The sequence below is a fragment of the Lagenorhynchus albirostris genome, chromosome 1 (assembly GCF_949774975.1).
Source record: "Lagenorhynchus albirostris chromosome 1, mLagAlb1.1, whole genome shotgun sequence".
NCBI classification, from domain to species: domain Eukaryota; kingdom Metazoa; phylum Chordata; class Mammalia; order Artiodactyla; family Delphinidae; genus Lagenorhynchus; species Lagenorhynchus albirostris.
Genome location: NC_083095.1, coordinates 179,078,773 through 179,095,560, shown reverse-complemented (window position 1 = coordinate 179,095,560; position 16,788 = coordinate 179,078,773). Strand labels below are relative to the sequence as shown.

The 16,788-nt window shown below is 40.2% G+C and overlaps 1 protein-coding gene across 3 annotated transcripts in view; it reads left to right on the top strand.

The window, feature by feature from the left end:
- DNAJC1 (DnaJ heat shock protein family (Hsp40) member C1) overlaps window positions 1-16,788 on the top strand; it is a 366,483-nt gene that overhangs the window by 307,761 nt on the left and 41,934 nt on the right. The window lies entirely within an intron of this gene.

Sequence of the window (16,788 nt, the reverse complement as noted above, 5' to 3'; positions counted from 1 at the left end):
TGTGAAGGAAAATTTGCCTCCAAATTTTAAGCTGGAAAGTCACTGGAATAACTGTTCAGAAAAGAATCACAACTACATGATTTTTTAGATTTTTGGTACGTATGTTGAGAATTGTGTACAAATTGAAATGTCTGTGTACTGATCCTCAAAGCAACCAATAAAATCTCAATTATGAAAGAAAAAAAAGATATTCATTGCAGCATTCTAATAGTGAAAAATTGGAAACAACCTAAGTGTCCATCAACAAGGGGAATGAATAGATAAATGAATTACACATTATAGTCATTTAATGTATAGTGAATAGTGCCCTCCCAAAAAGGGCACTATTCATGTCTACTCAGAACTTCAGGATATGATCTTATTCAGGAAGAGGGTCTTAGTTAATATGAGGTCGTACTGGATTAAGACAGGCCCTGAATCCAATAACTGCTGTCCTTATAAAAGGTGAAGATACACAGAAACACACAGGAGAGATTGGAGTGATCCAGGTACGAGCCAAGGAACACCGAGATTACTGGCGACCACCAGAAGCTGGAGAGAGGTGTGGAACGGATTCTCCCACAGAGCCTCCAGAAAGAACCAACCTTACCAACACCTTGACTTTGGACTGCTAGCCTCCTGAACTCTGAGGGAATAAATGTTTAAGCCACCCAGTTTGTAGTGTAATGTTTTATGGCAGCCCTAGGAACGAATACTACATAGCAGTTTAAACAAATGAACTAGAACTGTATGTATCAATATGGGTAAATCTTGAAAACTTAGTGTCAAATGGGAAAAAGCATATCTCATTACAATTTATGTAAACCCAAGGCAGACGGTGGGGGAGGGAGGAGACTGTGACCTCCAGTAAGCAAGTGGTACTGACTGGACAAAGTGGCTTTGAGCTTCATTTTAAAGATGAATGAAGTACACTGAAAACTACAAATCATTGGTGAAAGAAACTAAAGAAAAATAAATTGAGAGGCATCTTGTGTTCATGGATTGGAAGACTTGCTACTGTTAGATGTGAATACTACTCAAAGCAATCTACAGGTTCAGTGCATCCCCATCAGAATGGAATCTCAAGGACCTGCAAATAGCCGAAACAATCTTGAAAATAAGAACTAAGTTGGAGGACTCATATTTCCTGATTTCAAAACTTACTACAAAACTATAGTAATCAAAACAGTGTGGGACTGCCATAAAGACAGACATATATATCAATGGAATAGAATAGAGTAAAAAAATATCCCTCGCATATATGTCAAATGATTTTCAACAAGAGTGCCAGGACTGTCCAATGGAGAAAGGACAGTCTTTCCACAAATGGTGTTGGAAAACTGGATATCCATATTGAAAAGAATGAAGTTGGACCCTTGTTTTACACCGTCTAGAAAAACCAACTCAAAATGGATCAAAGACATAAATGCAAGAGCTAAAACTATGAAACTCTTAGAAGAAAACATGGAGAAAACTTCATGGTATTTAATTTGGCAAGATTTCTTGGATGTGACACCAAAAGCACAACAACAAAAGAAAATATAAATTGGACTTATCAAAATTAGAAACTTCTGTATATCAAAGGACACTATCAAGAGTGAAGATGGAACAGAATGGGAGAAAATATTTGCAAATCATATATCTGATAAGAGATTAATACACAGAATATATAAAGGACTCCTAAAACTCAGCACCAACAAAAAACAGCCCAATTCAAAGATGGGCAGAGGAGATATACTGATGGCCAATAAGCATGTGAAACGATGCTCAACATCATTAATCATTAGGGAAATGCAAATCAAAATCACAGTGAGATACCACTCACACCCTGTAAGCATGGCCATATGAAAAAGAGGGGAAAAGGAAAATAACAAATGTTGGCAAGGATATGGAGAAAATGAAATCCTCATAAATTACTGGAAAGTATGTAAAATGGTTCAGCTGCTGTGCAAAACAGGTTGGTGGGTCCTCAAAAAGTTAAGCATAGAGTTACGGTATGATCCGGCCCTTCCATTCATAGGTATATACTCAAGGGAGTTGAAAACAAGAGCTCAAATAAATACATGCACGTGCATGTTCATAGCAGCACCATTCACAATAGCCAAAAGGTGGAAACAGCCCAAATGTCCATCAATTAATGGATAAACAAATGTGGTCTAAATGTACAATGGAATATTACTCAGCCATAAAAAGGACTGACACATGTCACAATGTGGATGAACACTGAAACATTATAAGTAAATAAGCCAGAAACTAAAGGTCACATATTGTATGATTCCATTTATATAAAATATCCATAGGGATAAGTAAGCGAATTACTTATCCCTACTTACTTATCCATAGGGATAAGTAAGCGAATCCATAGGGACATAACGTATGTTATGTATATTTTACCACAATAGAAACCATGAGTGAGGGCAGGTTTGTGACACTCCTGGGAGCTGGGTGGGAAGCGGAAGCTGGAGGGGAGCAGCATGGTGGCCCAGGCTGGTAGGAAGCAGACAGCAGACTTCCCTCACCCTCACCTCCCTCTGGAGGGCTATTTGGAAATTCAGTAACCCACGGCTAACATTTATTAGATATTATTGGCCTTAATATATGTCCTTAACTTACAGCCTCACTTCAAATGATGGTAACTTTATCCGATTTACCATCGTGTGGTGCCAGATCTTTCCCGAAAGATTTGAATAATCTCTTACTCAGGTAGTGTACGGACCTATAATGTCTGTGGAACTGGAACACTTAGCTGCACTGAGCAGTGAGAAGAAAGCCTCCGAAGCCCTTGTCCAGCTGTTGCTCCTCCCATTCTCTTCTCCCCAGCCTAGTTTTTGGTGTAAGGCTGTACCAACGGCTCTTAGTATTACTGTCTTTTGAACGGAAGCTTGACTCTTCCCTCCCTTAGCAAAGCGAGTCTAGTCTGCTTGGTTACGTGCAAGAACTGTTGAGTGCCAAATTCCAGCCACTGTCAAAATGGCCGGAATCTTTATTTCCGTCATTCACTCAGCTAGTCAGTCAGCCATTCATTCAACATAATTATTATAAGCCTGCTATGTGTCAGGCACAGTGGTAGGTATGCTCAGGTAATCAAGGAGTTTTCCATACCTTTTCATTTGCTGGTGCATTTATTATGTCTAATTTTTATTCTCAAGTATGGAAACACATGAAGGAAGGACAGAGTACTTGATGTATTATTATTGTTCAAACTAAAACTACTATTGACTGGTATTGTCTATATGTAAGTGGAAAGCATATCAGAAGCCATAAATTTTTAAGACTGAATAAGGAATGAAGAAAATATGACAGTTGAATAGCTTTCTCTTGAGAGTAAGGAAAATACACATCAGTGAGAGAAAAATCACAACTGTTAAAAAAAAATGGGAAAAGAATCTAAAAAGAATATATATGTACATACGTGCATATATATGTATGTATATATATATAACTGAATCACTGTGCTCTGTACCTGAAACTAACACAACATTGTAAATCAATGATACTTCAATAAAAAATTCTAATTAAAACTACCCCATCTAAAAGTGCACTTAAATGTATGGTAGCACACGTATGGGTATGAAGGTATCATTTATGACTTGATCCTGGTGTGAGATTGGTTTTTATACTTTTCACATCCATTTCCCTTATCCTGGGAACCATCTTACAGACATATACCACTGGTCATAAGGAAATCTGGATAAAACACGAAAATTTAAAGCCTTTACAAAGAAGCAGCTCTTCAGTGCACACTTTATCTAAGTTCTTATTTTCACTTAAAAAGCTCTAATAGGTTTGTTTGTGGTTTTCTAGATGTCAGTTCAAGTCTCCTTGAATTTGCAGAGATGAGTAAGGACCTAAATAACACATATTTTTAAAACTTACTATGATTTTATAAACTATTCCTATTTTTCCTAGCTGTATTCTTGTCTGTATCCCTCTTCTGCAAATTACGTAGGCCTTCCCTTGTTAGTGGTTAATACTCGAGACTATCCTATGGTATTCTTTCAGTCAATTTAACAAGTGTTTTCTGAGTACTTAGTATGCGTCTAGTGTCAACCAAAAAATAATGCAGGAGGCTGCAAATAAGAAAAGTGTTTATTTGGGGTCTTAAGGATCACAAATCAAGAGACACAGATTCTGGTAACTCTGAAAGAATGTTCCGAGGAAAAGGGTCAGGGGCTTATTAAAACAAAAAGCCAGAGGGTGTTGAAAGTTGCCTGGAGAGAATTATGATTGACTCTGACCTGAGTCAGACAGTATTTGTCCTTAAGAGATCACAAGTTTGTTTTTATTTATTTTTTTATATTATTTTATTTTTTGGCTGCGTTGTTGGGTCTTCATTGCTGCGCCCGGGCTTTCTCTAGTTGCGGCGAGCAGGGGCTACTCTTACTTGCAGTGCGTGGGCTTGTCATTGCGGTGGCTTGTCTTGTTGCAGAGCATGGGCTCTAGGAGTGTGAGCTTCAGTAGTTGTGGCACTTATCCCTGAAGGGCTCAGTAGTTGTGGTGCATGGGCTTAGTTGCTCTGCAGCATGTGGGATCTTCCCGGACCAGGGATCGAACCCGGGTCCCCTGCACTGACAGGCAGATTCTTAACCACTGCACCACCAGGGAAGTCCCGGGATCACAAGTTGTTTTAGGGTAGGGATCTGATAAGTAGATAGACTGTCACAAGTTATTTTAGGGTAAGGGTCCTGTAAGTATCTTGAGTTTCTGGCAGGTGTTCCAGATGACTTCATCAGGTCCAAAGGTCAGATTCCATCCAGGCTGAGACTTGCATAAGTCATACTTCCTTAATGGCCTCCCAGCTCCATTTAAGAGAGCTGTCTGAGCCATACTGACTCTATTTTTATTTTCCTTTCACACTAGGACTTTGCTATCAGATGACATAAAACTGGAAAGGAAATTATGACATTTATACTAATTAAAAGAATTTGCAAGTATTGTCCTGACTGTGATGCTGTCTAAAATTATGATCCTACCTTAATTTTGTAGAAATATTTAAAAGGTATCCCACTTTCAACAGTTTGGCTAAATATGTTTTTATGATATTGCATGATACAGTATATTTGCTCACTGTTAGCGATAACTTAACACTTTTATTTGTAATTTTAAAAACTCAGAATGGATTACTGGGCTAAAATTGGGAAACCTGAGATCTTATCCCAACTCCATTGCTGATTGCCCAGTGAACCTGAAGAAGCCTTTTCGGCTTCTGTAGGCTTCAGTTTCTTCTATCTTAAAAAGAGGGTGTTGGACTAGGTTGTCTCTGTGACCCCTTGTAATTCTAAAATATTATTAAATATTACAGCATATAGATAAACCATTGAAATGAGGCTGTTTTAAGGGAATGGAACTACGAAAAGTGTTACCCTTTAAGAAAGCTTAGATCTAAGAAAGTTAGATTCCAGTGTACATACATGATTCCAGTTACTAAACTAAGAATCAGGTGTCATTCTGTTGAATAATATGACCTTTGACAAATACTGGATGCATTATAGTTGAACAACATGGAAAGAGTACTACAAATTTCCAGCTTCCCCCGTACTGTTTACCAATACATCCTTTTATCATACGTCCTGATTTTTTTTAAATCCCTTCGGTTTCTTTTGTTTCAGTTATTTTTTCTCAAATAGGGTAATGCAGAAAAATTTCTGCCTGTAGACAGAACAGTTGGTCCTTGAGGTCACATTTAATGTTAATAGCTATAAATCTATAAATTAAAATGTCCCTTAAGACATGAAAATGTCTCTGGTGGAATTCTAACTTTACTAAGCAAGAGATCTACATTTTGAGTATCACTAATCCTAGAGAAATACGTAATTATTGTCATTTTCCACTCATGTATGCGTTATCCACTTCTAATAATACATATAGAATTTATTGTCCTACCTCCAAAGGGGCCTGGTATGCTTCGCATCTATTTTTCCTTTGGGTTTTTCAACTTTTTCCCAAAATACTCACTCAGTAATTATTCACTGACTTAATAATGTGCTCCAGGCATTGAGAATATATGCACGAAAGGCATAGTCCCTAAGCCTTAGGAGATTATAATCCATACAAAGAAACAGTTGTATAAAGAGGCCATCACAATATAATGCAATAATTTTTATAAAAGTGTATTTAGTTACGGAGGAAGCATAGCAGAGGGAGTACTTCAGTGTCTTGGGAGTTAGAAAGGCTTCACAGAGGAAACTTATTCTTAATGTAGGAGTAGTTATTAGATAGAAAATGCAGAATAGTGTATTCTAAGCATAGGGAAAATATTCAAAAAGGCACAGTGATGTGAAACATCCTCCATGTTCAGCCAGTAGTTTCAGATGTCTGAAGCATTAGGATAGGAGGCAGAGATTAAGATGAAATAAAAGTGGAGAGGTAGGCAGGGGCCAGATACCCAGTCTTCAAATGCCTTGCATAGGAACTTGGATTTCTTCCTAAAGGAAATGAGAAAAATTGGTGGATTTTTAACAGTGGATCAAATCTGGGATGTCAAGGAGCTTACTGCCTATGTTGTCTTCCAGGAGTTTTATGGTTTCAGGTCTTACATTCAAGTCTTTAATCTGTTTTGGGTTAAGTTTTGTGTATGGTGTAAGATAGTGGTCCAGTTTCATTCTTTTGCGTATGCCTGTCCAGTTTTCTCAGCACCATTTATTGAAGAGACTGTCCTTTCCCCATTGTATATTCTTGGCTCCTTTGTCATAAATCAATTGACCGTATATGAATGAGTTTATTTCTGCGATCTCTGTTCTCTTCCATTGATCATATATATCTGACTTCATGCCAGTACCATACTGTTCGGTGGTGGTGGTGGGGTGGCCATTTATTTTTTATTTTTCATACAATTTTTCATTCGTTTTTTCCATTTACGGTTACTACACAATATTGGCTGTGTTCCCCACGTTGTGCAGTACATCCTCGAGCCTGTCTTGCCCCCAGTAGTGTGTGTCTCCCTCTCCCCGACCCTTTTATTGCCGCCCGCCCACTCCCCCACTGGTAACCACTAGTTTATTCTCCATATCTGCGAGTCTGCTTCTTTTTTGTTTTATTCACTAGTTTGGTGTGTCTTTTAGGTTCCACATATAAGTGATATCATATAGTATTTGTCTTTGACTTAGTTCATTTAGCATAATATCCTTCAAATCCATCCATGTTGCTGCAAATGGCAAAATTTCATTCTTTTTTTATGGCTGAGTGGTATTTCATGGTATAGATACACCACATCTTTATTCATCTGTTGACGGGCACTTAGTTTGTTTCCATATCTTGGCAATTGTAAATAATGCTGCTCTGAACATTGAGGTGCATGTAGCTTTCGAATTAGTGTTTTTGTCTTTTTCAGATGTATACCCAGAAGTGGAATTGCTGGGTCATATGGTAGTTCTATTTTTAATTTTTTGAAAACCCCCCATACTGCTTTCCACAGTGGCTGCATCAGTTTACATTCCCACCAGCACTGTATGTGGGTTCCCTTTTCTCCACACACTCACCAACATTTGTTATTTGTGTTCTTTTTGATGATAGCCATTCTGACAGGTGTTAGGTGATATCTCATTGTGGTTTTCATTTGCATTTCCCTGATGATTAGTTATGTTGATCATCTTTTCATATGCCTCTTGGCCTGCATATGAAAAATCTGCATTTCCTCTGGAAAAATGTCTGTTCAGTTCTTCTGCCCCATTTTTTAATCGGGTTGTTTTTTTGTTTGTTTTTGGTTTTGTTTTTGCGGTACACGGGCCTCTCGCTGCTGTGGCCTCTCCCGTTGCGGAGCACAGGCTCCGGACGTGCAGGCTCAGCGGCCATGGCTCACGAGCTCAGCCGCTCCGCGGCATGTGGGATCCTCCCGGACCGGGGCACGAACCCATGTCCCCTGCACCGGCAGGCAGACTCTCAACCACTGTGCCACCAGGGAAGCCCTTGGGTTGTTTTTTTGATGTTGAGTTTTATGAGCTATTTATATGTATTGGATATTAATCTCTTATCAGTAATATCATTTGCAAATATTTTCTCCCATTCAGTAGGTTGTCTCCTACTATACTGTTTTGATTACTGTAGGTGTGTAATATAATTTGAAATCAGGGAGCAGTTTTGTACTTTGCTCCAGTTTTGTACTTCTTTCTCAAGATTGCTTTGGCTATTGGGGGTCCTTTGTGGTTCCACTCTAATTTTAGGATTGTTTTTCTATTTCTGTGAAAAATACCATTGAACTGTATTGAATCTGTAGATTGCTTTGGGTAGTATGGACATTTTAACATATTCTTCCAATCCATGAGCACAAACTGTCTCTCCATTTATTTGTGTCTTCTTCAGTTTCTTTCATTAATGTCTTACGGTTTTCAGTATACAGATCTTTCACCTCCTTGGTTAAATTTATTCCTAGGTATTTTATTTTTTTGTAAATGGGATTGTTTTCTTAATTTCTTTTTCTGAGAGTTCATTACTAGTGCATAAAAACACAACAGGGCTTCCCTGGTGGCACAGTGGTTGAGAGTCTGCCTGCTGATGCAGGGGACACGGGTTCGTGCCCCTGTCCGGGAAGATCCCACATGCCGCAGAGCGGCTGGGCCCGTGAGCCATGGCCGCTGAGCCTGTGCATCCGGAGCCTGTGCTCCGCAACGGGAGAGGCTGCAACAGTGAGAGGCCCGCGTACTGCAAAAAAAAAAAAAACCACACAACAGATTGTTTTAATTGATTTTGTTTCCTGAAACTTTACTGAATTTACTAGTGCTAACAGTTTTTTGGTGGAGTCTTTAGGGTTTTCTATATATTATATCATATATCATCTGCAAAAAGTGACAGTTTTACATGTTGCATGCATTTTCCAGTTTGCATGCATTTTATTTCTTGTCTACTTGCTTTGGCTAGGACTTTCCATACATACTATGTCGAATAAAAGTGGTAAGACTTGGCATCCCTGTCTTGTTCTTGATCTTAAAGAAAAAGCTTTCAGCTTTCCACCATTGAGTATAATGTTAGCTATGGGCTTGTCATATATGACCTTTATTATGTTGAAGTACATTCCCTCTGTACTCACTTTCTTGCGAGTTTTTATCATAAATGGATATGTATGGATTCTGTCAAATTCCTTTTCTGCATCTACTGAGATGATTATATGATTTTTATCCTTCATTTTGTTAATGTTGTTAACAAACCAATGTTGTTAATGTTGGTGTGTCACATTGATTTGCACATGTTGAACCATTGTTGCATCCCTGGAATAAATTCCACATGATCGTGGTGTACGATACTTTTACTGTATTAACGAATTTGGTTTGCTAATATTTTCTTGAGGATTTTAAAATGCATCTGTGTTCACCTGGGATTTTGGCCTGTAATTTTCTCTTCTTATGGCTTCCTTGTCTGGTTTTGGTATCAGGGTAATGCTGGCCTTGTAAAATGAGTTTGAAAGTGTTCTCTATTTTTTGGAAGAGTTAGAGAAGGATTGGTATTACAGTTGACCCTTGAACAACATGGGGATTAGGGGCGCCAACCCTTCACACAGTGAAAAATCGGCATGTAAATTTATAGTCAGGCCTCCGTATGCCCAGTTCCACATCTGTGGATTCAACCAACTGTGTTTCGTGTAGTACTATAGTACATATTTATTGAAAAAAATCTGCATGTAAGTGGACCCATGCAGTTCAAACCCATGTTGTACAAGGGTCAACTATAATTCTTTATAGTTTTGGAGGACATGCATTAGCCCATCAATACACTGACTACAAGAGACTGACTTCAGATATAAGGACACACATAAACTGAAAGTGAAGGGATGGGAAAAGATACTCTATACAAATGGAAACCAAAAGAAAGCTGGGGTAACTATACTTATATCAGACAAAGTAAACTTTAAAACAAAGATTATCATAAGAGACAGAGAAGGAGTATTACATAATGATAAAGGGGTCAATCCAACAAGAGGATATAATTTTAATTATGTCAGTGGTAAATCAATACTTTTTTTTCCTAAAGATTTAATTTTATTTTATTTTTGGCTGCGTTGGGTCTTCGTTGCTGCTCACGGGCTTTCTCTAGTTGCGGCGAGTGGGGGCTACTCTTTGTTGTGGTGCACAGGCTTCTCTTTGCGGTGGCTTCTCTTGTTGCGGAGCATGGGCTCTGTAGTTGTGGCTCACGGGCTGTAGAGCGCACGCTCAGTAGTTGTGGCACACGGGCTCTGTAGTTGTGGCTCGCGGGCTGTAGAGCGCACGCTCAGTAGTTGTGGCGCACGGGCTTAGTTGCTCCGTGGCATGTGGGATCCTCCCAGACCAGAGATTGAACCCATGTCCCCTGCATTGGCAGGCAGATTCTTAACCGCTGTGCCACCAGGGAAGTCCCCAATACATTTTTTAAGCTTGAATTTCAAAGCGTGACTGACAAGCTGGTGGGCTAATGCATGTCCTCCAAAACTAAAAAAAACTAACTTGTACTGCTTTTTCATGAGGTCTTAAATCAAAGCCAGTGTCATGTTCTAAAGTTTTTCTGTTAACATCATGTTAATCTTAAATATGATATAACTTTATCCTAGGTAGTCTAACAGTATATATATCTAACTTTGGTTTTCTACGCTTTACTATTCATTTTTCTCAAAAAAAAGTTTTAGGCAGCAAATAGTAATGTAATTCTTTATAAAGCTTTTCCTACTTTTCAACACTGAAAAAAAAACAATAGAGAACAAGTAATAATGACGGCACAAAGATTTTCTAACATAAATTTACCAATGCTCATTTTCAAAGAGTCTTTCTTTTGAATAATATAGTAAATGCACACTCACACATATCTTTTATATAATCTTAGTAAATAATATAGTAAATGTGGGGTCTTAATCATTTATAGTTTTATCCAGAATACTTTTTTTTTTCTTTAAGAACTTTGAATCTTTGGCTTCTTGTATTGACTTTCTAGGTGGCCTTAAGAAAATTATTACATCTTTTTGCCAATTCCCTAACCTTATAGGTGATGATAGTGTTATTATTTCAGGAAGAGTAAGACAGGATATAAGTTTTGTAGAGCATTAGAAAGGTGTAGCTAAAAAAGACAACAAAGACCCCAGGTCCTGATTTAGGTCCTTTTGCAGACTATATAGCATTATTCCACAAGCAGGGATAAAGATTTAAATAGATGGAATATTTATTTGTAATTTAAAATAATTTTCATTCCCCCCCAAAAAAGAAAGTTGTGATGTGCTACATCTTTAAAAAAATTAGCAGCACAACACTACAATTTTCTTACCTTATAATGGAAATTATGTGGCATCCAATAGATAAATAGATCAATGTAACATTAAAAGAGCCCTGAAGTAGACACATACAGACAGTCAGTTGATCTTTTTTAAGAATTTAAAATGTTTATATTTGCCTTTAGTGATTACATTCCTTTTCTTCTTGACTTCTCTTTGTTTCTCTTCTTTGTCTTTTTTTTTTAATTTTTATTAGAGTGTGGTTGCTTTACACTGTTGTGTTTGCCTGCACTGCACAACATAATGAATCAGCCATACACATACAGATATCCCCTCCCTTTTGGACTTCCCTCCCATTTAGGTCACCCCAGTGCATTAGGTAGAGTTCCCTGTGCTATACAGTATGTTCCCATCAGTTGTCTACATAGTATCGATAATGTATAGTGGCAATCCCCGTCTCCCAATCCCTCCCACCACCCCTTTCCCCCTTGGTATCCATACATTTGTTCTCTACAGTCTATCAACTGATTTTTGACAGTGATATCAAGGCAATTCAGAAGGAGAAAGAATGTAGTCTTTTCAACAAATGGTATTGGAGCAGCTGTGAAATAGGAAATGAACCTTGACCCCTACCTTACCCTTGAGATTGGTAAAGCCTTTAGAGACAGGGCACTCAAGTCACTAACCATAAAAGAAAACACTGATAAATTGGACTTCATGAAAATTAAAAACTTCTGTCATTCAAGAGGTACCATTAAGAAAATGAAAAGGTACATACTGTCAACAACTGTGAAGGGTCTACAATTTCACACTATTTGTGGACTAACAAGTTAGCCTGCCACAGTTTCATGAATGGTGATAGAAGAATAAGACTCCTGGTCAGAGATAAAGGACAGTTTATTACAGCAACAGCAGTAGTCAGAATATCAGCATTTTTAAGCCAGTTCCCCAAGCCTCTGGTATAGCAGGATGCTTTAGCAAGCTTCCGCCCTGGCCCACAGGAGGAACCTGTGGCAGTTGGGTCACCAGTAACAACCCTGGCCAGAAAGTTGAGGCTGATCTGAGTGTCTTCCACCACCATGGTAGGTAATGTAATTGGTCAATTCAAATAATCAGGAACAAATTTCATACCACCTTTTAAAATTAGATGAGGAAGGGATACCTTCCTCAATGAGCACATGAACTACAAGTCAGTTATCCCTCATTTCGGAGGGATCTTCTCAGTCATCTGAGGGCTACATAACCTGCTGGTGGTGTTTCCTTAAACACTTGAATGTCTATGACTACTCCCAGGGCGCAAGTCATTGTATTTTCAGGAATAAAGGAAAAAAAGATGGCTTGCTTCTGCACCAAAGTGTAGTCCTGAGGTGCAGGCACGTGATGACCCTGTAAAGAACGTTTATTTACAATTATTAGGGCAGTGGTAGTATATTACATATGAGACTTTTATGAGTCAGGGGGAGGAACAAGTTGACCCTGCTTCCTACACACCTCTCAGCTGGGCCAGTTCACTTTTAATAATGGAGTCCAGTCCTTGTTTTGTTGAGCAACTACCTGAAGTCGTCAGCCCAACCTGTTATGTTGGTCAGTGCCACCAGTGCCACCAGTCACATTTTTCTTCCCCACAGAATGATTGAGTGTGATGGCCATGGGGATGAGGATAGAGATGACACCCAAAGGTGCTGATGTACGTTTAGCATGGGATATACAGGATCTGGGCCATCTGCTATTTTTAATGGCATTGTCAGAAATATTTAAGGCAATAATAATCAAATTGTGGTACAGCCAGCTAAATTTAGGGCACTTGGAACAGTTTGAGAGAGTAGCACCAGGGTGTTTTCCTTCATGAGGAAGGTTCCAGGGCCTATTCTGAAAGACAAAATCCCTTCCCCATATCTCTCAGGATCTAAGCTGTTCCCTTTCCAGATTTTGAGATTGTTCTTCTCCCTCTATTGCCACAAAATTGGGGTATCTCATTCCAGAAGCTATAGCTTCACCTTTTTTTCCCCCATTCACCCCTGACCTTGTACCAAGATCTTTTCCCCAGAAGGGTCAAGTATGAGAGGAAAAAGTCATTTTTATACATCTTATAGAGTTCCATTAGATCCCCCCACTTTGCACTGTATTGGTGACAAGTCTATTCACCTAAGTGATCATGACCTAGGACCATGTGACTCTAACAAGAGAATCCAGGTAGCTGAACCAGAATCGAGGTTGAAACGCCTATTCCCCCTTTTGGCTGGACTGCCACCCAGAAGGTATACCAGCCAGACTGGGCTGGGATTGTCATAAGGGAAAGAAGCATCATGCCAGAATCAGGTGGGAATCCCAAATTTTCCAAATACGTCTATAACCCGCATCTCCTTTCATCCTAATCATTACCCATTACCCAGGAAGTAGCTAAGAAGATAAGATTCCTTTCTAGAGAAAGTGACATTTAGTGACCAAACTGCTTTATTACTAAGGTGTAAAGACCTGGAGGAGGTGAGGGAGATAGAGTCAAACCTTTTTGAATCAATTTTTGAGTTTCATCAGATACGGTAACACTCGAGTGGCTGTTGAGTGGCTTTTGCAATAAAAGGTGTAACTGCGGACAGACCGTGAATGGTCTGGAAAGCTGAAAAAATGGCAAAGACCACCTTCGAGAGCCATAATGACGTGGCTGATCAGATGGGAATGGCAGCTCAGTAACCTGGAAAAGTGTCGGTGGTGGGGAAGCGCCCCGCCTCCCGCCCCCAGCTCCACTCTCTCTACACAGCGACATCTGTTTTGTTTTTTCATAGCTGCTAACTGAGGTTGGATACCGTCAGGTTTCTCATTAGCCCAACCATCAGTGAACAAGGCCCAGGCATTTAATGGAACCTTTGTGAATTGAGGGCCCCACTGAGCCAGCAGCTTTGCTTCAGATGGTGGAATAGAGTAAAAGTTTCTCCCAAAGGGAAAGCTGCCACTTTTTCATGTAGAGACCAGATGCCAGTGGGCCGAGGCCAGCTGTGTTCTTGAACTTACCGTTTCCATTTAACAAGCAAGGCTTGTTAGGCCCCCTCAACTTATGAGTCATTGAATCTGCATTGACTCACCCCAAAATGGGAATATCAGACTGGAGAGTCACAAGGCTTCCTTAAACCAGGCATTCCTTTTGAAAATAGTTCAACAGCAAGCTAGTAGTTGCTTTTCAAAAAGGGTGCACCTCGGAATTCCCTGGTGGCCCAGTGTTTAGGACTCTGCGCTTCCACTGCAGGGGGCACGGGTTTGATCCCTGGTCAGGGAACTAAAACCCCACATGCTGTGCAATGAGGCCCCCAAAAAAGGGGGTGGTGTGCCTACCTGATAGCTGTGTCAGGGAGGCAGCAAGTCCAAAACCCAAGAGACGCCTCCAGGTCAAGGCTGTTTTCCTTTGTCATAGGCTCCAGGTCACAGGGTCATTAGTCATAGAGACTTACCTCCCAAAAGAGTCATGAAGATGTGGGACTTCAAAAGCAGACAGCATGTCAGCAGCTTGCTGGACAGGTGCAAATGTAGCCTGCTGGTCTGAGCCCCTTCAAAGTACTGTGATAAGTAGTTTAGTCTGTATAAAGTACCAGGTAGAGTGCTGAAATGAGACACATACTATCTCCAGTACTCAGAGATTTGGATAAGGTGCTTCTAATTCTGAGCTGCACAAACCAAGTGCAACTCCACTGTTTTGGGCGACCCGTGATCACACCACGTGCGATCAGGTGGTGAGGTCCTCATGGCGGATACCATCTATTTCAGCTTTGAGAACTCTCTGACTCAGTACCATAGCCACAGGGCTTTCTAGCTGAGGTCATGGGGTTGCCACTGGCTGGCTCAGGCTTGCACAGTGGTGACCTTCTTTGCCGAGTCCATCTTGATCCAGAGCAGTTGCTCTCCCATCACTAACATCTCTTAATTCTCACTCAGTTTCTACATAAGGGCTAGGGGAGTTTTCCAGGGTGGTAGGCTGACCACAAAAATTTACCTAAGTTTCTCTGGGTTAATTTCTCATTCTCTAGTTGGTCACTTATATCAGCATTCTAAATCCAATCTGAGGTAATAAGAACCTGAATACTAAGCAAGGCCTCATTCTTGGTTTCCTACAAGAGTTTATCTGTCTCTGGGAGACCTCCTGAAAGGATAAAAGCAGCCATGACCCACTTCCAAAACCTCTGAGACCTTTTACTGTCATTTCCAAATAGACTTGAGGTGGACAAGACAGACTGTAGGAAAGACAGCCCAGCTGATACCATTTGTCCTTAAGACCATTACACACCCCGCCCCCTCAACTCCCAAGTAAACCAGACATTGTTCTAATGACTGGCCTGATTTATGCCCATGAATTTCTCTCCTTTCATGGTCATTATAGATATGTGTCTCTGTAATTGTCTGAAAGAGAGCAGAACCTTTTGCCTGAAAGGGAACAGTACTGAAATGAATCTCCTGGTTGTTACTGTGGGACACACCTGAGGCTGATTAACAGGATGGTAAGGAAGTGCCCCAGCCCAGAAGAGATTTAGCAGCAGTGAGGACACCTGTTTCCTGGTGTTCAGCCTGCAGCCACCTCCGCAGTTCACCCTCAGTAATAGGCAGCGAAAGGAAGGGCCATTTGCTTCCATAACTGACTGTATGATTTGGTCAACGTGTTTACTGCAGATTCCCAAGGCCTTCCCTCAAGTCTCTGCAAGGCTCTCATCCTTCCTCTTTCAGAAAGTCGTGTCTCAGTCAGAATCCTATCCTTGTCACCCAAACTGTAAGGCATTGGAGATTCTACCCCACTTGCAAGTACATAAGTTAGCCTGCCAGTTTCATGGATGCTGGTAGCAGACATGAGACTCGTCGATCAGAGGTAAAGGACAGTTTGTCACTCACAGCAATAGCAGTAGCTAGAGTATCAGCATTTTTTCTGCTGGTTCCCTGAGCCCAGTCCCCCCAGAGCAATGCAGAGGGACAGATGACCCCCTCTGCAGCCAATGGGTTGTGGTGCAGAAGAGGAATCCTGAGCTTAAGGAACCCAAATCTTTTATAACAGGCAATAAGCATGGCTGTCCTCTTCTCCAGAGGGAGGCAATTATCTTCACTACACCAGACAGTAAGAATGCTTGCCCCTTGATCTTGAGGGAGACACTGTCTCTTCCTATCACTGCCTGTCTATTGGGCTGCTTGAATGCCCTCACAACTGGGCAGTTGGCCTTCAGAGCCAAGTGATCCCAAAGACAGCAAGGCAGAAGCTGCAGTGTCTTTTATAAACTAGCCTTGGAAGTCACACACTGCCATTTCTACAATATCTTGTTAGTTACACAGGTCAGCTCTAGGCACTGTGGAAGGGGACTGAACAAGGAGGTAGACATCACTGAGGACCATCTTGGAGGCCTGTAACCACAGTAATTACATAAGCTATTAGCATTGTAGTTAGCTAGATAAAGAGTATATGGGAATTAGGTAAGTCTTCAGAAGTTGAAGAATTTTAAATGAAAATGTAAGTTACAGACTGGAAGAAAATATTCACAAAACATATATCTGACAAAGATCTTGTGTCCACAAAATATAAAGAATTCTTACAACTGACTGATAAAAAGACAACCCAGTTAACAAATGAACACATACTTCACAAAAGTAGATATTCAGTTGGTCTTTAAACACATGTA